The sequence below is a fragment of the Acomys minous genome, assembly GCF_964271855.1.
Source record: "Acomys minous genome assembly, chromosome: 19".
NCBI lineage: Eukaryota > Metazoa > Chordata > Mammalia > Rodentia > Muridae > Acomys > Acomys minous.
This window is the reverse complement of record NC_140499.1, coordinates 6,687,861-6,713,505: the sequence shown is the minus strand read 5'-3', so window position 1 is coordinate 6,713,505 and position 25,645 is coordinate 6,687,861. Positions and strand designations below refer to the sequence as shown.

The window sequence follows — 25,645 nt, the reverse complement described above, 5'->3', positions numbered from 1 at the left end:
TGGTATCTTACACCTGTAATTGCAGAATGTAAGAAGTCTAGGATCAGCAGTAAGCGTGAGGGCAGCCTGACCTACAAAAGGAATTCCAGGACTGTCTGAATTATGGAGAATTTCTGTCCTCAAACCCCTTCACATAAAAATTCCATTTCCAAGGAAGAAATAGTTCTAAGAAATGATTATTAAAAGTCTGAATTCTTTATATCATGAGCAAAGATATTTAAAGTATTTCAGACTAGTTTCAAGATTGCACATTGTTTCACAAAGCATGCATGTCCCCCTTGATAAAAAAAAAAACTGGAAAAAAAAAACACATTTTGAAAACAGCAGTGCCTGAGTGTTTGCCCTCAGCCCATTTCTTCAAATACACTGAAAAAAGCCAAGCATATCGTGATTCATTTTAACACACTCAGTCTCTATGTTGTTTGAAGCTGGAAGATTCCATGATGCTTTTAATACTGAACTCCTGACTCCTTGATTTAAGCCATAAATATGACTCTCTTTACTGATGGCCAGAGAAACTCCACCTAGCAAGGTCACAGCAACAGAATGGCCAATAGTTACATCTCACCGCTATCATTCTTTGACTCACAGTCACTGTAGCAAGAAGCTCTGTGGTGAGAAAGGCTCAGAAGCCATGCCTGCTCAGCAAGACAGAGCTCTGTGATCAATACTAATGTCCTCTACAACTATGGGGAAGGAGGAGAGTTATTCGTTACTCTGCGGTACTAAAATGTCTGTTGTAAATAGAAAGTAATGCCAAGTTTGAACAAACTGGGTCATATTAAGAATGAAGATAAGTTGCTAAAAATAAGTATTGAATATGAAGTATTTATTACATGTGCGGACTTTATCAGTTATGTTCTTGCTGCTGTGGTAAAACACCACAGCAAAGAGCAAGTTAAGGAGGAAAGAGTTCTTTGTGGTTTCCAGTTCCAGAGAGAGAGACTGCATAATAGTGAGAAAGGCTAGACAGCACATGACAGGACCAAGAAGCCAGCCAATCACTGGAATGCATTCACATTTACACATTCACCACAAGAAAGAAGGGGGAAGGGGAGGGGGAGGGAGAGAAAGACAAAAGAGAAAGAGAGGTAAAGGGAAGGGAAGGAGGGGAAGGAGAGAGAGGGAGACAGGGAGGGAGAGAGGGAAGAGAGAGGAGAGAGGAGAGAGAGAGAGAGAGAGAGAGAGAGAGAGAGAGAGAGAGAGAGAGAGAGAGAGAGAGAGATCTATAAACCCCAAAAGCCTGTCCCCTGTCATCTTAAAGGGCCCTTGTCCTCCTAAACAGTACTGGAGACCACTTGTTCAAATAAATTAGCCTACGAGGGACATTTTTATTCAAAGGACCATAAAATTTGTTCTGTTCTTGTAGCTAGTTGTAATGGCTTTCTTTCATCCCTCACTCCTCTGCAGATGATGTTAGGCAAATGTCTTTGTAACATCTCGACCAAGAGATCAGATTGGGCTGAGCCTTGTCTTTGGGAGACTGTCGTGATTATTGTTGACCTGGGAAGGTCCAGCCCATGGTGGGTGGCCCCAGCTCTGAGCGAGTCTCCTGGACCACTTAAGAGCTAGCTAATAGCTGAGTAGTATTCCATAGTGTAAATGTACCACAGTTTCTTTATCCATTCTTCTATAGAGGGACACGTAGGTTGTTTCCAATTTCTGGCTATTATGAATAAGGCAGCTATGAACATGGTTGAGCATATGTCCCTGTTGTGTAGTAGTACATCCTCTGGGTATATTCCAAGGAGTGGAATAGCTGGGTCTTTTGTGGACAAATGGATTGAACTAGAAATTGTCATAATGAGTGAGTTCACACAGAAGCAAAAAGAGCTAAATGGTATATACTCACTTATATCGAGACACTAGTCCAAGCTGTACGTCCCCATGAAAAACTGTACCTATCAGAATAGTGGGTAAGAGGGGAGGACATCCTATTGAAACTTTAGGTGTGAGAAGCCTGGGAGAAAGAGGAAATGGAAGGATCCAGTGGGTCCTGGAAAACTACAGGCGAGTTTGGGCCCTGGGGCCCTCCGCAAACTGTGGCAACAGCCAAGGAAAAAATAGGCAGTAAAAACCTTGAACCCCTACCCGGACTAGCCGATGAACATTCTCCACTGTTGAGTGGAGAAGGAGATCTAACTTTCACACAAACTCTGGTGCCCCATATTTGAACAAGTCCCTTGGACGGAGATGCCTGGTGGCACTCAGAGGAAAGATAAGAGGTCACCAAGGAGAGACTTGATACTGTATGAGCTTATTCAGGGGGAGGAGGTCCCCCTCAGACACAGACTTAGGGGAGGGGAGGGGAGTAGGGGGGAAGTGGGAGGAAGGGAGGAATGGGAGGATACATGGGATGGGCTAACAACTGAGATGTAATATGTATAAATTAATAAAAATGTATTAAAAAAAAAGAGCTAGCTAAGTATGAGCTAGCTCCAAGTGAGCTAGAAAATCGTTTTCCACCATGGTTCCGCTACAGGCTCCTGCTTGAATTCTTGTCTTGACTTCCCTAAATGATCAACTAGTTGTTACCAGGAAGAGGAAGCCAAATAAATCCTTTCTTTCCCCAAGTTGCTTTTGGTCCCAGTGTTTTTTGTTTTTCTTGTTTGTTTGTATTTTTTGTTTTTGTTTTTTAATCACAACAGAGTTCAAATGAAGCTGTTCAGGAAGTGACTCCAGCCTGAGTGTGCAGGTGCCTACGACTCTGATAACAGGGCCAGGAAAGAACACACTGGGCATCCAGGCTGCATTCCTCCTTTAGTCTTCTCTTCCATGACAGAGAAATGAGCAGAAATGGGCATTCACATAAAAATTGTGTTTGCACAGATGGGAATATTGCTCAGTGTAGAGAAACCACTTGTTCAGAAGTACAAATGGTTTATCCAGACATCCAGTTCTCGGCTTACTGTCTTCCCTATTCAACACTTGCTACCCTTCCTTTGTCTTCTAGCTCCATGATTTCTCTTGAGAAGTTAATCATCACTAATGATGCTCCAGGGACTGACGAGATGTCTCAGTGATTAACAGTTCCCCAACAGAGGATCCAGGTTTGGTTCAGCACCATGTTGAGAGGTTTACAATCTGGTACTGGGCATCTGTGGTCCACTACCCAGTGTCTTCTGGACACTGGGGGATGGTGTGCATACACACAAGCAGACACACGCTCTCACGCACACGCATGCACACACACACACACACACACACACACACACACACACACCGTTTGAAGAAGTAGTTGTGTTCCAAGTTGTGTTGTGTGTGTTTGCTGTTTGGGTAGTCAAATTAAGCTGATTGCTTTTGGTTTTCAAATAACTCATTATAATATGCCTAGAGGTTTTGAATCTTGTTTTTGTTCACTTGCTTTTTGGTCTTTATCCTATTTAGGATTCACTGAGCTATATTGTCTGATTTTCAAAAAAGTCAGTTTTGTAATCCTGACAGAAATCATGTCTAATACTTTATTTTCCTCATTCTTTTTTTATCTTGCCAGTTATCAGTTTTATGCATATCGAATATTAGATATTGTCTGTTATACTATAGATATTCTGTTCTTTTTCATTTTAGTCTTTTTTACTTCCTCATTTGGATATGTTATATTGATCAGTCCTCGGGTTCACTGATACTCTGTTGCAACATATAGCTTTCTATGAGTCAATCTAGTGAATTTTAAATTAGTTTCATTATGATTTTTACCAATAAAATTTCTTTTAATTCACTAATTTAGATAAGTCTAATGCATTTTTCTTGATAAATGAATACATGAACTCAATAGAGTAGCTTAGTAATGGAGCTTAGCTCTGTGTAGGAAGGCATTTGAGAAATGAAGGCACGACAGTGTGGGTGTATGAGAGCCCAGGCACATTGCTAGACCTCAGAGTAGGATGTTGGACTGGGCAAGCATCCTGTGCAACATTTCTATTTAGACTTTTGTTCAGTTAGATCTGCTGAATTTCCTCAGTTCTTCTTGCTTTCTATTCATTATTTTCACTCTATCCCTCAACACATCTGTCATGGTTATTTCAAGTTCTCTGTGGGATAATTTCAACATTTGAGCTATTTTGGGATTTGGTTTTATGGATTGCTTTCTTTCTGGTTGCCTATTCATATATTTCTCTTTTTGTGTTTGTCATATAACTTTTCACTGCTTGCAAGCTATTCTGTATACATAATAGTACAAATGAAATAAAATTTGCTTCTGTTTTGAAAGTATACTCAATTTTACTTTTATTTTATTGGGGTAGGGGTTGGCTGGTGCATCACAGTGTGACGCTGGCACACAGAGGTCAATTCAAGGAACTAATCTCTCTCCTCCCACTATGGAGGTCTCAGGTTGTCAAAATTGGTGACAAGTACCTGACCCCGCTGAACCATCGTACAGGCTCCCAGTTGCTGCATTTTCAATGCAGCCATTCAAGTAAGAGATAAGATAAGGCTGATTTGTATTCGGGCTTATTTCAATCTCACTTTAATGTAGTTTTCGAATGTCTTCAAATACTTTGAAATAAAGTCAGGACTTCCCTATTAACAGGGCTTGGAATCCTAGTGTGGATAGCACTCTAGATATTTCCACAGGATTCAAAGTTGAGTCACTGCCCTTGAGAGCTATTGAAAGCTCTCTCTCTGGTATACTGCAACTGCCATGGTCGGGGTCTCTGAAAGGTTTGCTTTGCTTTTTATGTTTGTAGCATGCTTTCTGAACCTTGGCAGACCTCTTTTCGAACCGTTTTCCCCACCTCAGCCTTAACACGACTATGGTTCTATAATGCTGTAAAAACACAGAACACCTGGGACAGATTTCTTTTTAGGATTGCTTACAAAAAAGGTGTGTGTGTGTGTGTGTGTGTGTGTGTGTGTGTGTGTGTGTGTGTGTGTGTGTGTCCATCTGTCTATCTTCTTTGACCCCTTCAACTTAGGTGACTAAGTTTTCTCTACTTGTTTCCTCGCTCCAACTCAATCTACTTAGAGGAAGATTTGTCCTTGAAGACTCTGCAGAACACTGTTGGGCAGGCTAGCATTTTGCTTTCATGCCTCACTCCTTGCTTTAGGGGCTTCACTTCATACAGTTAGTGAGTAGTCATGGGCAAGAGGTGACAGATAGCCACCTTTGGCCTGTGGGTCTACTACGGCAGCCCACAGGTGGTCTTCGCAATCCTTAAAGCTGTGCCTAATTCTATTTCTTTCTTCCCCTCACCCCATTCTTATGGCACAGTTCTTCCTCACGGTGTCCCCTCTCTTTCACAAAATATTGGGCTCATTCTTAATATTTGTTTGTTGGGATTTCATTGTTTTGCCAACCCTTTGTAAGGTTTTCAAACCTATGATTTTAGTAGCAAATCAGGCTTTTATGCTTTAAATTTAGGGTGAGGGTGACACTTTTTTTTTTGTAACTTTCTTATCGGAGTGGAAAAGAAATTGAAGACACTGTTGATGTAAAACATCTCTCTTTATGCATGACTTTAGAGACAAAGGACGCACGTGATGGGGAGTTGAACAATCACAACTCCATATGCTGCTAGAGACTGGTCAGGGCCAACTAAAAACACTTCTTTGTTGTCGTCTTCACTTAGCAAACTGCATTGTGTAGCACTTGGAACATGAAGGATGCCAGAGCAGGGCATCTCAGTGACTCATGCTCTCCTTCTGCTGTCTTGAATTCAAATTTGGAAACATTCAACAGCAATATTTTGCTGCTCTGAACTAGTGATAGCGAACATAAGACCCTACTTGTCACTGACTCACTCGAAAAACATTTCCTCCTTTCTTTTCTATTTCCTACTTCTTCAGCTTACGAAAGCATTTTTGATTCTTAAGGAAGATTGCATTTCCTTTATTGTTCTTACAAATACTTTACAAATTAAGATGTCCTCCAAACTGAAGTTCATAATTTAAAAGATATTATATGATATAATAATATCTTAATTATTTAAGAGAATATATAATATAATATCATTCTCTTAATTGCCAAACTTCATGTATTTAATGATTTTAGTATTTCTTTATAGATTAGTGCTTTGGTTCATTGCTACTATTATTTGACTTCAATCCAGGTGTTTAGTATAAGATTTCTGCTGTAGGTACTCAAACAAACCTAAATATATTAGTGTCTATGTATGTTTATTAATATGCAGGAACATATTTAATAGGACTTTATCAACAACAAAAATTTCTTGTTACCCAAATCTAATCCACAGTCTAAAATAGAATGCCTTTGTAACTCATTTTTTTTGTCTGTAGTCTGTCTACTCACATATGTTGTTGAAAGTACACTGCTCTTTCTGTTGTGGGAACTGCTATGTTATGGCATCAATCCATCACCATGGCAATTGGATCAGGCATCTTGTCCTGATTGAATTCTACCTGGACAATGATTAAGTAGAAATTTCATACACATTTATTTTCCTTTGATGCATATAAATATCCTATTTTGGAGCTGGAAAGTTGATATCTTGTTTATTCATTTATTTAGTTTTTTAAAGCATTGACTTGCAAAGTCCTCCAAGTAATCCCCATTCCTGAGATCTCCCTTGCTGGCTCCATATGGATGTGTCCTGGGTATCCTGAGGAATAAAATTGCATGGGCGTGATGCATTGTTTTTCCTTTCTGTTCCACTGTGTCGTGTGTGTACTAGAGTCCGATTGTCCAGTGTTGGATGGGACCCAGTGGGCAATCCGCTCCACAGTTGACTTATACTTCTGCTTGTCTCAGTACATATGGTGTGTGTGGAATATTGAATATAATGCTGAAAAAATGAAAAAAGTGAGTCATATACAGCAGTCCTTATCGGATTAGGCTTGAAACAATGTGCAGAGGCTTAGCAAACTGCTTGGCACTCATTCCCTTTTCAGCAGACGATCCTTTAACATTGAACACTGTGACCCTCCTCATATCTGGACCTGAGCAATAGAATTGCCAGTTGAGATATGGCTGCAGAATACAGGTATGTACAAAGACAAAACATACACACACACACACACACACACACACACACACACACACACACGCACGCACGCACACACACAATCACATTTTAATTTATTTTTTTACTTTTTAAAAGATTATTTATTTATCTATCTATTTACTTATTTATTTATTTATTATGTACACAGTGCTCTGCCTGCATGTACACCTATAGCCAGAGGAGGGCATCAGATCACATTCTAGATGGTTGTGAGCCACCATGTGGTTGCTTGGAATTGAACTCAGGACCTCTGGAAGAGCAGTCAGTGCTCTTAACCGCGGAGCCATCTCTCCAGCCCCCACAACCACATTTTAATGTAGGACAGTCCTATTACTTGAGATCTGCCTCTCAAAATTGGTATAACAGCCTACACCTGCACCACACATTCATTCAGTGATCACCTCCATTCAGAGCCCAGGGGACAATTTTCTTTCTTTTTGACCTAGCATTGCAGAAGTTTGAGAACAATGCCTGTCTTGAGCTGGTAAATTGCGAGTGCTTTCTGCCAGGAGGCCTTCCCTGGACCAAGGGATCTGCCACTGACCTGCAAAGGCTTGCTTCCATGTAGTGCTACTGCAGTTAGTTTTTCAGTGGAAACCACTCAGTAGTGAAGAGGGCCTTTCATTCTGTTGGCTTTCCTTGTCTAGTTTATTGTCTATAGGTACCAAATGAAAAATAAGATGCATCCATACAGCAGTTGCATTTGGCTGCTCGGAGACTTTTAAGTTAATAATTCATTTTTTTGTTGAAACTTTCAAAAATCTAGATATTATATCAGTCCTAAAAGTGAAAATACAGGTGCGCATTGAATGTAGGAACTGAAGATCGTTATGGTTTTACTGAATAGTAATGACGTCAGCATGGCCTCAGGTCATGGGCCCGGATGCTCACAGTGGCCATTCCTCTCCAGCCTCCTGTGTCCAGCTCAGCCCCCTTCATCACGCTCAGACTGTTCAGTGTCCCTTTCTCTCCAGCTCTCCACCACATACCTGCACGTGACGATGGCTCCTGCTGCAGGTGGGCCACGCAGTGGGTGCTGCCAGCCTTCCTCCTTTGATACCTTTTTAAAAAGATTTATTTTATTTTTATTTATTCATGTGTACACATGTGTCATTTACATCCACCGACTACCATTAAGTTATGCATCCACCAATGATAATCCTTTTATAATCCAATTGCTTCCCTAAGATGAGAATGAACCACTTAGCCAACAGCCTTTGGGTGTTCAATGAAAGAGCCTTTGGGGCACATTTTACATCCAAACCATAACAATTACTAACAATTTATTTCCATGAGAAAAATAAATCAACCACTTCAATATGTAAGTAATCGTAAACCACAAATGAATGCTGGTGGATGCTACAAAGTATACCTTTGACGGTTGTATCTTGCCTCCACACTCTTTATTTGTGGACTAAATAGCTTTCCTCCACCATAGCCTTCAGTCATTATGTCCTCCCTTACCACAGACAATGGAACCACAGAGCCAGAAAGGACTGAAACCGTGAGCCAAAACAGACCTTTCCATTTCTAGGCTGTTTTTCTCAGGTGTTTTGTCACTGCAATGAAAAAAACTGTGACCATGCTAATACTCATGTAATGCCCCCTTGCACAGGAATCCAGTTAGTTGGAGCTTTAGTTGAAAATATTTTCCTTTCTAGTATTTGTTCTTAAAAAAAGGGGAGAAGGCATTCCAGGCTGGAGAAGCCAAGAAATGTATAGATTATTTCATTACACACTTGTGTTGATAAAACATCACTGTAGTTTTGACCTGGCATTGTTGGAGTGAGTATATAGAAGTAAAGAGGACAAGAGCCAGGGAAGATATTAGGAACTAAAAAGTGATAATGCTAGCACAGATAATATCATAGTTATAATTTTCTATATCTCTCTATATTATATATGAATCAAACTATGAGACATTAATTATCTTATACACTGTCTAAAATAATTAAAAAAATAAAGAAGTCCTCAAGCTGCATATTAAATATAGGAACATATGATATTAGAATCTCCCACTCTCTCTCTCTCTCCCAGTCATCTGCATCTTCATATCAACATCTGTCTATCTGTCTATCTATCTATCTATCTATCTATCTATCTATCCATCCAATATACACACATAATTATGAACTCATGTGCCAATAAATATTTATAGAGATACATACTAACCAGTTAGCAGACCATTAGGTCGTATTACAGTTTCATTATGTTGTTGTAACAAACATTCTGACTAAAATAAAGTTACGGAATGAAAGGACTTAGGTGTCTCATGTCCCAGTTCTTTGTTCATGTAAATCAGACCATGGGCGCAGACAGGAACCTGAAGCTGAATCCATAGAGGAATGCTGTGTCTGGTCAATCCGTTCTTGGCAATCGTTCAACTGAGACTTCCTTTTCAGATGACTTGTAGGCCATGTTGAGTTGACAAGTAAAAGTAAGTAGGACAGCTTTTTGACATAGATATTATGATATTGTTTGGCTTTTTGCAGGCAATATTAGCCAAATACTCTGGAAAATTGCAATTGTTGACGAGTGCTGTTCATCTTACATGCTCCTGTGAGAGATTTCTGCATATTTTCATACACAATGCATCAGGTAGTGTGGGGGCTTCAGAGTTTGGTGGTGACTCAAATACTCAAGTATAATCAGTATAGTGCAAAGAAAGTAACCTTACATGTGTTGGGCCCACTTCTGACTTAATACCTGGCAATAACTTCAGTAGCATTTTATCAACCTCACATTCCAATGCCTTTGAGATTTTTGTTTCCTATCTGTTCTCTCGTACAGTTTTCAACCCCACAGTTTATCATGTGGATAGTATATTTTTCTATTTTCAAACAGTATATGTTAAGAGAAGAAGAAAATATCACTAAATCCGGTATGTGTCCTATGCTGACCAGCTCCCAGAGAGACAGTGAATTCTGTTGTGTGTCACTTGAGACAGAATGTGCATAGTGGTTTAAAAAAGAAATATCTCCAATAGTCTCATTTATTAGATTACAGTGTTATAATAAATGGCACTGTTTGGATAAATTACTGAGTGTTAAGGAGATACAGACTGGTTGGAGGAAGGCCATCACTGGGGCCAGATTCTGAGGGTTTATAGCCTTGCTGTATTTCCTGCTTGCTGTTTTTGCTTCCTGTGCACAGATGAAATGTGAGCAACCATCTTGTTCCTACTACCATGCTCTGTCACAGTGGACTCTGGCCCTCTGGGACCATAAATCAAAGTGAACCTTTCTCCTTTAAGTTGCCCTTGTCATGATCCTTTATCACAGGAACAGAGCAGCGGTCTCTATAAAAACTGGCAGCAGGTGAGTGAGCTATTGCTGGGAGGAAACTGGCCATATTGGTTTTTTTTTTTTTTTGAAAAATGTGGTAAAAGTTAAAACTTTATATTGAATGTTTTGAGCAGGCTTAACAGGTAATTCTAATAGAACCTTTGAAAAAAGCAGGGCTGAGAATAATGTGGACAGTGGAGGTCTGTTTCTTGAGGTTTTCACAGAGAATAAAGACTCTAACTAGCAACTGGGCTGGAGATTATTTGTGTAGCATTTGGATAAAGATTTTTTTTTCTGCATTCTGCAAGTGTCCTGAGGGTAAGTCAAAGAGTGATGGACTAATTAACTCAGAGGAGAACCTTTTAAGACAGAATAAGATTCAAAACAGCATAACATTGAATTTGTGAAATGGTTATTACTAATTATTCTTATGCATGCCTACAGCAAAAAAGAGCAACAAGTGAAGCAGAAATAAAAGTTGTACAGCTTGGAGTGGGGAGAAAAAAGCACAGAGAAGTTAATGTTACAGCAGAGTCCTGTGCTGCAAACGAGATTATAAATGTTAAGAAGATTAGTGCCTTTAAAGCGAAGCTCCTGCTTTCTACTGGACAGATTAAAAAAGGCCCCTCTCAGCCAAATTCATCCAATTTGTGAGAGAGAGCCTAAGGCATTCCTTGCTCCTAGAAAGCAATTGCTTCAGCATACACAAACTGCTGCTACTATGGTCCAATAGAGAAATACATCCCTCGCAAGTTCAGAGCTGAGCACAGCAGTGTTGCCCGCATGGAACTAGCTTTGGGGACAAAACGATGCAGGATTGGCCAGGGATTCAGTGACTCTTCCTCCATAGTTTTAGAGTGGTACTTAGACCAGGCAACAAAGTGGCAGGGTCAGAGCCACTGTGAGGAGGCCCTGGGAGGCCAGTGCACGAAGCTCTGAGGTGAAGTCTGGGTCATGATGGAGAGCTCCAGATGTTAGAGATGCCAGGGGTGTGAGGCCTCTGGCAAGAAGAGCTGCATACAGGGAGTGGAACCTGTGAGGCAGCAAATCCAAAGTTCCAGATAACAGAATTAAAATGAAAATATTTGGTGTTTGTCTTTCTGGGTTCCAGTCTTGCTTTGGTCTAATCTTTCCTTACTGTATCCCAATTTCTCTCTTAGAATTGGGAATGTACACTCTATGCCATGCTAGGTTCTAAGCATGTAATTTTCAAATAATAACCATTTTTCTGTTTGTAGATGCCAAGGAAGTTTTGACAGACTTATTTTGACTTTTAATTATGTATATGTATACATTCTAAAAATTTGTCTGTATACCTACAGATACATGTTGTCCTTACCCACCTCAAGAAAACTTCTCTTTTCAACAGATGGAGACTATTTCAGAAACCCACAACCAACAAAAATTCAGAGTTGAATAGCCCTGCCCCAACAGATACACTTATACCACGACTCTTGCACCCAAAACTCAGGGATAGTTGTGGAAGAACTAGTTGAGAGAGTGTAAGAGCCAGAGGATGCTCTGAGTTTGCTGTGAGGTCAAGTCTCCTAGCATGACTGCCTAATGTGAGCTGAGCGTGGACAACAGCAATAGATATGGCAAAGTAGACAGAGATAAACCAAGAGGCCTCAGCTCTACACAAAGAAATGCCGCCAACTAAGGACTATGAGAGCAGGAGAAGTAGTTTTCCCCAAGGAAGAACACAACAATTGATTATCTAATACCAAATGGTCAACCCTGAAAACACAGATACAAATAACATTACATAGAGTGATCAGGTTATGCTTATTTAGGAATATATATATATATATATATATATATATATATATATATATATATATATATATATATAGTGTGTGTGTGTGTGTTTGTGTATGTGTGTATGTGTAGAAGATGGAAATGATGTAATTTATTATGTTAAAAAATAAGAGAAATAATTTTGAAAGATTTTTAAATTCTAAATTATGTATCTATGCGTGTCTTTATGTGAATATGTACGTATGAGTGTCTCGAATTTCTTGAGTTTAGAGTTACAGGATGTTGTGAGCTATCACTTGGGCTCTGGAGATGGAACATGGGTCCTTTACAAGAGGAAAAAATGCTCCTAACTACTGAGCCATCTCACTAATTTGTTTTCTAAATGGGATTTTGTATTACTTTCCTGGGGATTACAGTTAGGAGATTGTCTTATGTCTAAGGAAACGCTTGGTACTTTTGAACAGTGCTACGACTGGTGACTTTTAAAGTCAAACCGAATATGTGTTGCATCATGAGATGGCCACGAGCCTGTAGGGTTCAGAGGCAGAGTGTGGGGTGTCAAACCAGACAGATCCCTATATGCTTCTGTTTGTGAACACTTGAACCCTAGTGGCATATTATAGGGAGATTTTGGAACCTGTAGGAAGTTGAGTCTTGCTGACCTTCTGCAGCTCTACAGGCCAATGCACAGGGAGTCATGTCCTAAGTGATAAGAGGGTGTTCCTTTGAAGAAATGGAAATTGTAATAAGGCAATTCCCACAGCAATTGGCGGGGAGAAATATATTTGGGAGGGCTGCAAAACATCCCCCGAGACACATTAAACTTGAGCATGATGACATCTGCTCTGGTGATACATAGCTTATGTGCTGTGCATTGACTAACTCTTCATGATCATTGGCTATGGGATGTAAATACATGTCTGTCTCCATACTAGAGGGAACATGACAGAGAACATTGGCCAGTGTTCTCCTACAAAATAGTGTGAGACATTATGGTACAGGTTGGTAGACACAAGCCAGCTAGTCATGGGAACAGAGTAACTGACAAGTTTTGTGTTGAGGAATGCATGCAGCTTAAAGTAGAAAGTGAAAAATAAAACAGCAGTGATAATAAAATCACAAATAGAAAGCTCATCCACAATGGTTTTTCAAGACAGGGTTTCTCTGTGTAGCCTTGGCTGTCCTGGACTCGCTTTGTAGACCAGGCTGTCCTCGAACTCACAGTGATCTAAAATGTTTCCCACTAGCAAGTTCATGCTTTGATTTTATTGATAGCTAAAGGAAGACTCATAGTCTCCATCCCAAGGGAAGAGTCTTGCCAACACACTGAAAGGAAAAGAACATGACTCTTTCCTGGAATGGGCAGAGGCAGCTTCAGGTGGGCTTGGCATTTCTGAAAGGAATCTTCTTTTTCTGTTGATGGATGGAAGACCGTACTATGAAGGGACCAGAATTAGTCCTCTCTGCATCATTTCTTATCTCTGCAAGTAGAAAGCATGCCAAAAGTTGTTCTGGCTTGTTTTGTGTCAAACTGACACAAACTAGAATCATCAGAGAGGAAGCAGCCTCAGTTGAGGAGATGTCTCCACTGAGATCCAGCTGTAAGGCATTTTCTCCATTAGTCATCCATGGGGAAAAGGCCAGCCCATTGGAGGTGGTGTCATCACGGGGTTGGTTGTCCTGGATTCTATGTGAAAGCAGGAGGAATAAGCCATGATAAGCAAGCCAGTAAGCAGCACCCTTCATGGCCTCTGCATCAGCTCCTGCCTCCAGGTCCCCGCCCTGCTTGAGTTTCTGTCTTGACTTCCTTCAGTGGTAAACACTAATGTGGAGGTGTGAGCCAAACAAACCCTTCCTTCTCAACTTGCTTTGTGGCCATGGTGTTTTGTTGCAGCAATAGAAACTCTAAGTGAAACAAAAGTCTAATCTGAAAAATCTCAATTTTCACTCAGATGATACTGGTGGTTACATTAACAGTGTCACTCAGCTACCCTTCCCATTACATAAAAATAATAGAAATAAAATCAGAAATTCACCATAAATACATGATATGACAGGAGTGCAGAGGTGATGGGAAAATCCAGTGGGTGAACCAGATACCTATGTTTATTTTACTAAGGGCTCTGGAACACAGGACTTACTACACCCATTTCAACATGTTTCTTCCTACTATAACGAAACACTGGTAGGCTGGATAAATTATAAAGAACAAGAGTTCATTTGGTTTGTAGATACAAAATCCATGAAGTTTCTAAATCATAAGACTGCATATAGTTAGAACCTTTGTAGAATGCAATAAATATACAAAAAGTATCTCATGGCATGAGATCATGAGAGGGAAGGAAGGAGTAAAGGCAAGTAAAGGGGGAGTAATGGGTATGTAAAAAGAAAGATAAAAAAAACAGGAAAAGAAGCTGGAATTTTTCAATAAGTAACCTGCAGAGTCAGCATCAGACTATCAATTCATTTACATGGTCACAGGCTCATACTCCTTTAGAACCTCCTAATGCCACCAAATTGACAACTACATCTGATATTTCATTTCTTGATTTTATTTATTCATCTAACTTCTTCTGTAGTTATCTATCTATCTCTCTATCTATCTATCTATCTATCTATCTATCTATCTATCTATCTATCTATGTATATACGTGTGCGTATGTGACATGAGTGTCACTGCACATGTGACGATGTCAGAGTATAACTTGAAGATTTAGTCTCTCAGTCATGGAAGTTCAGCTATCAAACTGAGGCCATCAGCCTTGGTAGCAAGTTCCTTTCTCCACTGAGCTGCCCTGCTGCCCTGACAATTAAATCTCAACAGAAGTTTGGAGGCAATATTTCAAACATAGCCATATTTAATGGCCAGCTGGGGACAAGTGGGTAAAAGAGCTGTCTAGGTAGATGACGGTACACCAGGTAATCAGAATATAGATAGCGAAGTGGGAGGAACATCTCACATCAAAGGTTTTCCAAGCACAGAAAGCAAAAAGAACAAGATTTAAACAACGTGAAACAACAAAACGAACAACAAATACTGACAAAGGCGAATCAGTCCAACGACAGAAGCAGCAGCCACTACCACCACCACATATTTGATGCTTGAGCTTTATTAGATCATTGAAGAGATGATCAAAGTAAGTCTTCCTAAGTATCTGTAAGCTAGATTATTCCTCGTCACAGGCCAGAAATGTGAAGTAACTTGCCCAGAGTTTCAAAGCTAATAATAGGGCAGAACGAGCACCTTGACTAGAATGTGGTTCTCATGACGGGATGCATTCATTTCCTTCTAGCAAGCGAGCTACACTTTGCCATTGTCTCCTATTTCCAAGTCAGGAACCTGAGGCTGCTTTAGCCCCCATAGCTAGGAGGCATTGTGTTATTCTTCATCGTAAGAGATAAGCGTTTGGTACAATCTAATAGCAAAAACATGGTTTAGAATAGAAATGAAGCCTTGGGAAAAAAATCAAAACACAGAAGATTTATTATTTTGGGGACCAGAAAAACACAGGCCTGGTTTGTAACTCTGTTTTATCATTTATTAGCTCTATGCCCTTGGGCAAGCACGGTAAACTCCCTGTGCCTCAGTTTCATTATCTATAAAGTGTGGAAATAATATCAGCTTCTATACCTCATAAAGCTTTCAGAAGAAGAAGATGCAGCAGAGTCTGTGGCTGCTTTGAATCAAGAGAGCTATGCAAATGCCTACTTTTGGTTTTGTTATTATTTTGAAAAGGCAACTGCTGCAGAGACACTCAGTAACCTGAAAATGGAGACGTAAAAAGGATATTTTATGCTTACATGAATGGAAATTATTCAGAAACACAATTTTAAAAATCAAAGGAGATAGCAGTTTGACTCTGCAATTAAAATGAAATTTAAAGATACTTAAAAGCCCAGAAAAGATGATAACATACGGGCTTGAAGCAGAGATGTCCCCTGAAGAGTCGTAGGCCCTTTATTCCATCAATTAAAGAAAAAGGAAGAAAGCTTGTGCAGAAGACACATATGAGTAGTAAAGCTCAGAGAGGCCCCCTCACTAGAGACGTTTAAAACATTTTAAGAGTGTATCCGTTGGCTCTCTAAAATGAGTGTATATCTTTACATTTATTTAATTTTTAAATCTATCCACCCAACCTGCTTCCAATGCCCAGTATTTCCAAAAGAAAATAATTGAAATTGTTAAATCATTGCCTTCCTCAGGCTCAAAGAAAGTATAATAAAAGAGTAGTTAAATGAAAACTACTTTGTATTGCAAATGTTTTTAAACTCAAAAATGTAAATTAAAAAAATTTTGAAGTGAAGTTTGAATACAAAATCTGTGAATTGCTTCATTTAAAAATATAAAGTCAGGGTGGGCATGATGTGCCAACGGAAGAGTCCTTGTTGACGAGCTCGCCCACCTAAGTAGAATAGGTTCCTGGAAGCTGTCTGGTGACCTTGCATGTGAGTGCACATGTGCACACACACAAATACGTAGATTGATAATTAAATACATGTAAACTTTGACTTATAAAGTCTTCCCCTTTGTTTGATGATACTCCCAAACCCTGGGAAACAAATATTGACCTTTCCCCCTTGTTCAGTTATATTACTATACCCATACTATAGAATGACATAGGTAATAAACTTAGAATTTACTTAATAAAAGCATCATGGACATTTTGCCTTCAGACTGTTTTAAAATTAAAGCAAGCACTTTTATATATTAAAGAGATTCCAATGGCAAATTATATGAACACACAGAATGAATAATCTATATAAAATTGATTACGCATGCCATCTCTCGACACTGTGTCTCGAGAGGGCCAATTTTAGAGTAATCTGTCCCTCAGATAACAGACTCACAAACAGATTTTCATCATCTCCAAAGATAAGAAAAAGACTCCTGGTTTTCAGAACAGCTTATTAATATTCCAAGCTGTCTTTTCTTTATATAGCTGGGGTTGTCCTTGAACTCATGACTTTTCTGCTTTGACCTCTCCAGTAAGGGAATAAGAGCTATGTGTATCACCATAGGGGGGCTTGTTTCCTGCTCTTTAAAACCCATATCTTTATGGCAAGTGTCTCATGACTGTTCTAAGGAGTAAGTGAGATTTCTTGAGCTGTCTTATTGTAAGCAACTAATAAATAGGAACTGTATTCAATATTAACTTTGAGATTAGATCACCTCATTCGTGACTTTTCATCCCATTTCTCCCTTGCCTTGTCCCAAAATGCAGATTTTTCCATCAACGAAATTTTTATTGAACCAATTTGCTTTCATTCCCTACCTTCATGCCTCCATGCACTGTGGAGCCCAGGCCCCTTTTTTTTCTGCACTATGTTTCTCTGTAGAGTCCACCTACTGCATTCTGTGTACACCTTGATCTTTGCTTCTTGTTTTGCAGTTATGAAATTAAAAGTCAGAGCATGGCATCTTTAGAAACTTCTCTAGAAGGCTGAAGGTGACCCTCTTCAGTAAATAGAAGAAAAGTCTGAGAATGCCCACTACACACAAACACAGGATCCACATGTTGAAGTTAATTCTTTCTGAGTTAAGTGCAAGAGGGCAGAGCACTGACATTTGGTAAATACATTTTAAATAGCAGCAACTTAATCATCCTATAAACAGATCTGCCTGCTATTATCACCTCTATCCTTATGATACAGACAAGGGAATCATGTGACAACAAATCTTGACTCTGTGTAGCAACACAACTCCAAATGTATCAAGGACATCAGCATAAAACCAAACACACTGAACCTGATAGAAGAGGAAGTGAGGAACAGTCATAAACTCAGTGGCTTAGGAGAAGATTTCTTGAATCAAATACTGTTAGCACAGGAACTAAGATCAACAATTAATAAATTTCATGAAACTGAAAAGCTTCCCTACAGCAAGGGGCACTGTCATTAGGACAAAACAGCATCCTATAGAACGGAAAAAGATTTTCACCAACTACACATTGTGTAGAGGGCTAATACGCAAACCATATCAAGTACTCAAGAAACTAGATTTGAAGAAAACAAATAGCCCAATTTAAAATGGGGTACAGATACAAATAGAATTCTGAATAGAAGAATCTTAAGTGGCTGAGAAACACTCAAAAAGATGTTCAACATCCTTAGCCAGCCATGAGAGATATGCAAATCAAAATTACTTTGAGGTTTCATCTTACACCTGTCAAAATGGCTGAGATCAACAAAACAATTGACAGCTCATTTCAGAGAGGATATGTAGTAAGGGGAACACTTATCTATTGCTGGTACAGCCATTATGGAATCAGTGTAGCTGTTCTTCAGGAAGTTGGGAATTGATCTACCAGAAGATACAGCTATACCACTTTTGGACATATACCCAAAGGTTACTTCATCCTTCCACAGAGACACTCACTCAGTCACGTTCATTCCTGCACTATTTATAATAGCTAGAAGTTGGAAATACCTTAGTTGTCTCTCAAAGGAAGAATGGTTAAAGAAATGGTACGTTTATACCACAGAGCATTACTCAAGTGTTTTAAAAACTGATGTCATGAAATTTTCAGGAACTAGAAAAAATTATGCTGAGTGAGGTATCCAGATTCATAAAGACACATATGTGTTCTCCTATATGTGGATATTAGCTGCGAAGTTGATGATAAACAAGCTACAAACCATAGAACCACAGAGTAAGGAAACAGTGTGAACGGATAGAACTCATTAGAAAAGAGAAATAGTACCCTCTACACATCTCTCCCACCTACCACCTGATCCCTCCTATTCCTATCCCTAGCCACCCCCAGTCTACTGGCAGAGACAGCTGGAGTGGGGAGCATCTGAGGAACCATGTAGAAACTTATGTAATCTCCAAAGGTAACCATACGCGTTATCTATCTATCATCTATCTGTCTATCTATCATCTATCTGTCTCTTTCTATCTATCTATCCATCTATCTATCTACCTACCATCTATCATCTATCTTTTTATCACCATTTATTGATCTATCAACTAATTTTGTATCAAATACCATTATCATATCTATTCATTGTTCATGTTTGTATCACCTACATATGTATGCATGCATTTATGTATCAATTTTCTGTCATATGCCTTTCCTGATTCTGTTTCTCTAGAAATTCTCCTCTACTAGATTGATAGTCTAGTCACAATTGCCTGATAAGTGTCAGTAGGTTCTTTTTTGTTTGTTTGTTTGTTTTTGTTTTTGTTTTTGTTTTTTTGAAGACAAGATTTCTCTGCTTAATAGCCCTGACTGTCTTGGACTCATTTTGTAGAGCAAGATGGCCTCGAACTCACAGAGATCCTCCTGCCTCTGCCTCTGCCTCTTGAGTGCTGGGACTAAAGAGATGTGGCTCCACTCCTGACTGGATTCTTTCTAGAATGAATGAACATGTTTTTTTTGTTGTTAAAACTTGACAAAGAAGACAAGATATAATTGAGAAGAAGATTTATAGGACAAACCATTGACCAAATTTTCATAAAAAGGAGAGATGTAATAGATTATTTTGTGAATCAGCTTGCCTGGACTCAAGGAAGTCCGGATAGGCACTAGCATATTTTGTTTAGAAATGGTTGTGAGGATGTCTCAGGAAGACATTCTGCATTTGAACCAATTGACTGATTAAGAGCAGCTACCATTACCAGCATAGGTGGGCATCATTCAGTGAACCGAAAGCTCAAGGACAGCAACATGCCGAAGAGGTGAGTTTCATTTCTTGTCCTGTGTTTGTTTCTTAGAACTTCTCCTTCTCCTGTCCTTGGCCCTTGACTATGACTTACATAATTGCTCTCCCTAGATTTTCCAACTTTCAAGCTTGGGTCGACTTGATATCTCCAGATTCCCAGTGGCTCCAGCTCACAGAGAGTAGGTATGTCATGAGGCGTCTGGTGTCTGTTACATGGACCAAATCCTGCTCAATCTGTTTTTGCAAATTGTCCTTACTAATAAAGGAAATCTTAGTTTGAAAATAGCCAGGTACTTGAGAATATTAGAATACTTAGGTATCTGATGAACACTGACAAAATATGCAAGACAGCAGCATCTAGTACACCTTCCAGATAGATTAATAAAAAAAAAACCCGCAAGGTAATGAATACAAGGAAGATCCCATAATCTACAGGTATATACTGGTGTTGTTTTCTACTGGAAATTAGATTTACTCTTTATAGACCACCTTATTTTGCTTTTTATTTATACATTAGGAGGGATCTCATTGGATTTGGCTTGATTGTTTCCACTAGAGTAGCAAGAATAGTAACGATCTCTCAGGCTTTCTTACATTTTGCTTTGGGGGCAGTTTTTATAAGAACCTTATAGCTGACTTTAAAAGTCTCTCAAGGGTAAAAAGTCAAGCTCGCTGCCAAGTTCAGTGCGGCACCTTTAGATCTGAGTAATTCTCTTATCAGAGGTCCAAGAATGCCTCAGTGTCCCTGGCCTTTGTTGAAAATGACTTTCTTTACTTATCCAAGAATCTTATAAATCAGTTGTCAGGTACCAGGATGTGTTCTCCAAGAGGATTTTCTAAGTGCTTGTTTTCATAAAATCAATCTTTTTTCCTTAAAATTCTGATCATATGCAATTCCAGTCACTATTTCATAATATTACATTTCAAAGTCTTATTTATAGAATCATTTTTGTAATTATGATCCATCATAACAAAGATAGATTCTCATTGGACCTATGTGAATTAAAATATAGCCACGAAAATACAAATATAGTTATTTGAAATTTTTCACTGAGTTTTCCAATTATAGAAAGATCAAGGATAAAGGAAAAAAAATAAGAGTTTTATTTCTGTTCTCCAAAGTATAATCTCGTAAACTTAAGAGGAAATGAAGGAGAGTTATTGAAGTCCACGAGCTGGAACATTGAAGCAGGTGAAACTGCTTTTTTTCTAGTTCACATTTTTCTTTATTTTTTATTATAATTTATTCATATTACATCCTGATTGCTATCCCGTCACTTGTAGCTTCCAGCTCCCACCTACCCTCCTTCTTTAGCCCTACTGCCCTCCCCTAGACCTCTGACAGGGGGCGCCCTCTCTCCCACCATCTGACCACAGTCTATCAGATCTCATCTGAGTGGCCTGATCCCTTTCCTCCGTGTGTGTGCAGGTCTTCCCTGCCAAGGAGAAGTAATCCAATCACCAATCATGGGCACCAGACTTCATGTCAGAGGCAGGCCTTGCTTCCTCCACAACTGTGGAGAATGAGCTATTCATTGGCTGTTTCTGAAAGGGGGGGTTGGGTTCTCTGCATGCGTTGTCCTTGTTTGGTGCATCAGTTTGAGTAGGCATCTAGCTTATATTATTAACTTGACTGTTGTTTCTGGCAGGATAGCACAAGCTAAGCATCCTATACAGTATGGGAGCTAAAACTTTTGTCAGTATTTGTGGAGGTGACTGTCAAGATTTTCACTTGCCTTCCTATATACTCACAGAGAGTCTGTGGACTAATTGTTAGGTGGGTGTGTGAAAAACATCAAATTACTCTTTTCATGAACCCTAAGCCTTCCTAGTGCCTAACATCCAATGTGATACCTAGTTCCCTATTTATTGTCTGCCCCAACTCTAGTGCTTCTTGCTTTTGGACAGTCCAGAGTCCCTGAGAAACCCTCATGGGGACCAGCAGTTCAAATTTAGTGGCTGCAGGGAATTTAGTGACTGAACTGAATGGGTAATGCTTGTTTGTGATTGTTGGAGAGATGAGGGAGGAGGGTTGTAAGGGGCATAAAAGGAGGAAGTAGGAGCCTAAACAGCTGGAATGAAAGATTTCAGATGTATCAGAGTCTTCAAGAGATGCCATTGGGCGCCCACATTTATTGTTAGTCCAGAAATGCCGGTAAGGAAGGTATGTCTTTGTGAGTGTGCTGAAGCCTAGAGGTAGAAGCAATTTCAGACAGAAGAGAAGGTCGACATTGCTGAGATGTTCCTGTTCAGAGACAGGATAAACAAAGATATTTGCAATGAGAAAGAGAGAGAGATAAATTGACAGACAGACAGGTAGGTAGAGAAAGATATAATAGAGATAATATGGGAAGGGAAAAGAATGCTTCACCGTAGAGTCTGCCGGAAGTCTCTTGCGAGCTGAGTCAAGGATTCCACCATGATGTTAGCATTTGCTGTAAAGCTTGACTACATAGAGACAGTGTTCATTTTGTATTAAGTTATATAAAATATGAAGGTTAAAATAGCAACGGACCTTGCTTAAGGCCTCAGTGTATATGATTTTTTGAGTATTCCATTTCTTCTTTCTTATTTGTAATCCTACAGTTTTCTCTCACACGCAAAAATCTCCACTTCCAGTAAAACACATGGTTTGACCCTGATGGAACTCTTGTGACCCATGGTTTTACCTTATCAGATTGCAAAAGGTATCTAAGACACCTCTGAAGCTAACCTATAATCTCATTTATTGAAAAGGGAGAAAAGGATACATTTTTTTTAGCAGGACCTCGAGATACAGTTCAAAAGTCACCAAACTTGTATTCATGGCTACTGCCAAGGCACCTAAGCAGAGCTCTCCAGAGTTCGCCTTGCATTCCGTGTATCTTCTACTTCCCGGGAGCGCCTGCTCCTCTTCTTACATGCCTCTGCTTAAACCTATCTTTAAATAAATCTCTGCCTTAGCTCTGCTTCCTGCTGTGTTCTTCTGAGAAGCCTTTCTTCAGTGAAGTCATGAGTCCTGGTTCGTCCCGGTAGCGATCCCCCTCTAAGGAAGTGAGCAGACTGCTGCAGTTGGCAGCATGGAGCCCTCCCAGGATCCTGTCCCACAGCTGTTTACAGTTCCTAACTACTGTAACTTGAAAACAGGCTGGGTCCTCTACAACAGCTTCTTTGTCTCAGAAGCAAAAAAACAAAACAAAACAAAACAAAACCCAAAACAACAACAACAACAACAACAACAACAACAAAACAACAACAACAAAACAAAAAAAATCCCGGAAGATACAGGCTCAGCTTCTCATAGCCAAGCCTGGAACTCCAGCCTTGTTACCAAGACAAGAGGCCAGCCCCCACTTCTCACCAATGAGAAGTCTGGGGTTCCAACCAAAGCTTTACCTGAGAGCCAGTTAACGACTTAGTGTTGACTGTGAACTGGTCATAGTCTAGACTTACCTCATAAACAGATGCCAGGGCTTACTGTGAGAAGGTTAACTGAGATGGGACGATCTACCCAAGCATGAGCAGCAGTTTCAGGGCTTTGTTTCATCCTTGCCTGCTCCAGCATTCAGCATCCATTGCCCTCTGCTTCCTGGAGGGAGCACAGTGACCGGTTTCCCTCTCCCCACGATGGGCTGCATTTTTGAACTGTGAGCCAAAATAAACCCTTCTGTCAGCTGTTATAATCAGGCATTTTTGTCACAGCAACGTGGAGATTAAATAGTAGCGATCCCGAGTTCAGTTTCTTTTTTTCTTTATTCTTCTGTCATCCATACATACTCTTCTCAGGCATCCTGACCACAGCAGCCTCCCCTCTTTCCCCTCCTCCTAAATTGTTCTCTCCCCTCTCTCCCACACCCACTCATCCTCTTCTTCCCTTACTGGTCTCTCAGTTATATCACTGAACATTGACTTTATATAAAGTTGGGAGTGGATATCTCTTTGAAACAGGAAACCAGAAAGGTTTCTACGTAGGAATTTTGTTTTTCAGTCAGTTATATTTAAGCTTCTAAGAAAAGTCATAGAATCTTAGGGTCCCAAATGTCACAAGATGGTTCCACAGACTGATCTGAGGTTCCAGAGTCCAGAAGAAGCAACCCACTCTCCACTGGTCAGTTGGGAAGACGGTGCCTTCATAGTTGACTGGCTGTGGAGCTCGGTGACAGGTGGGACTCATGATAATCCTGGGTCATGGTTCCACAACTCCTAGGAAACTTTATTTTGGCATTTGTTCAGATGATGAGAAAAATGTCTGTCTAAGACTATGGAACCTTATGTTGAAACTTTCAAAAAGAAGAGAGAGATGGGGATCCCCATACTCTAAAACAAGTGGGGGTTTGTAGGCAAGCTTCATGTTCAAAGGAGGGTAGTCCATTGGATGTGTATATGAGAAGACATGAAGAAAGGGGAAGACTCTTACTGGACTGGTCCAACAGCATTCATTCTGGGGACAAGCCAGGAAATAAGATAGTGAGCCATAGAGTGGCATTCTGGCTGAAGTGGCTTTGCAAGCACCCAGTGGTGGCAATGTTCAGGGCCTTGAAAGGTAAGTTTGACGTCTAGTAAAGAAGAGGGCTTACGGATGCCTTACGTGTCTTTCTTTTTTGATTATTATAAATGCTAAATATATTTTACACAGCTGGTCAGGTGGAAAATGTGTTTTCATTAGCAGTTTTTAAGATCCTTCTTTTGATTATATTTTTGTTATTTAAAACAATTTTTAAGTTTAAATACATTTTGATCATATTCTTCCCCTCTCCCAAGTTCTGCCAGCTTGGCTGCCCCACCCTATATACCCAACTTTAAGGTCTTTGTCAAAAAGAAAACAAACCCCTAATATAACAACACCCACAAAAATCTAAGAAAACCAAATAAAACCACATCCAGAAAGAATCAAACAACCCTAACCACTAAACTGTAACCAAAGTACACACACTATATATACATATATATGTGTGTGTGTCTATGCATATATGTGTGTATGTTTATATACACACACATACACATATACTTATACATACATGATATACACATATGTGTGTGGTGCGTATGTGTGCGTGTGCGCGTGTGTGTGTATGAGTGTGTTTGCAGAGGACCTGATGCAGAACTGTGTGCACTTCTTCAGTGAATGTGAGCCCATATGATTTTTGCTCATGTTGATTTACAAGGTCTTGATTTTTTTGGTGTCCTCCATTCCCTCTGGCTCTTTCACTCTTTCCACCTCATTTTTTGTGGGGTTCCCTGAGCTCTGACGGGGGAGATTGGATGGAGACATATTTTTTTTGAGTGGAGTTCTAAGCAAGTTCTCTCACTCTTTGCAGACACCTGGTTGTGGGTCTCTAGAATTGTTCCCATCTGCTGTAGGAGGAATTTCTCTGATGGTAGTTTAACAAGGAGCTAATCTATGAGTATAGCAGAATATCCTTAGGAGTCACTACATTGTTTTTCTTCCTTTGAATGAGTATTATTTTGTTTTACATGAGCCATCGAGTCACAGATCCATGGTCATCCAAAAGGTGTTGGGTATGGATTCTGTCTCATGAATTGGGCCTTAAGTCAAATAAGTTTTTTCTTGGTTACTCTCGCAAGCTTTGTGTTACTATCACAAACATTGCCCTAACATATTTTTTCTATTGCTTTGACAGTTGGAAATTTGCAGTTGGTAATTACATTACAAATTGATTTTTTCATGACTCTTTTCTGTAAACTTTTTGTTTTTTTTCATTTATTTATTCATTCATTTTACATTGTGATTGTATCCCCTCCCTCCTGTCCTTCCAGTCCCACCTTTTATCCCCCTTTCTTCCTTCTCAGAGAAGGGGAGGGTGCCAATCTGCCTGGTACATCAGGTAGAGCAGAACTAAATATGTCTTCTCCCACCGAGGCCAGACAAGGTAACCCTGTAGCCTAGCGTATCCTGTAGGCAGTATGCCACTGTAGATAAAGGATTTGTGTCTAGCTTGGTATTTCTCTTTTGAGAACACGCAGAGTATGTCCCTG

At 39.7% G+C, this 25,645-nt stretch overlaps 1 long non-coding RNA gene across 1 annotated transcript; it reads right to left on the bottom strand.

Moving 5' to 3' along the window:
- Window positions 1–21,920: 21,920 nt before the first annotated feature.
- On the bottom strand, window positions 21,921–23,427 carry LOC311590170. Its single transcript, XR_014776794.1, has 3 exons — window positions 23,102–23,427; window positions 22,420–22,694; window positions 21,921–22,061 (listed from the first exon to the last, which is right to left on the bottom strand). It is a non-coding gene; the product is annotated as an uncharacterized lncRNA (long non-coding RNA).
- Between the last annotated feature and the right edge of the window lie 2,218 nt (window positions 23,428–25,645).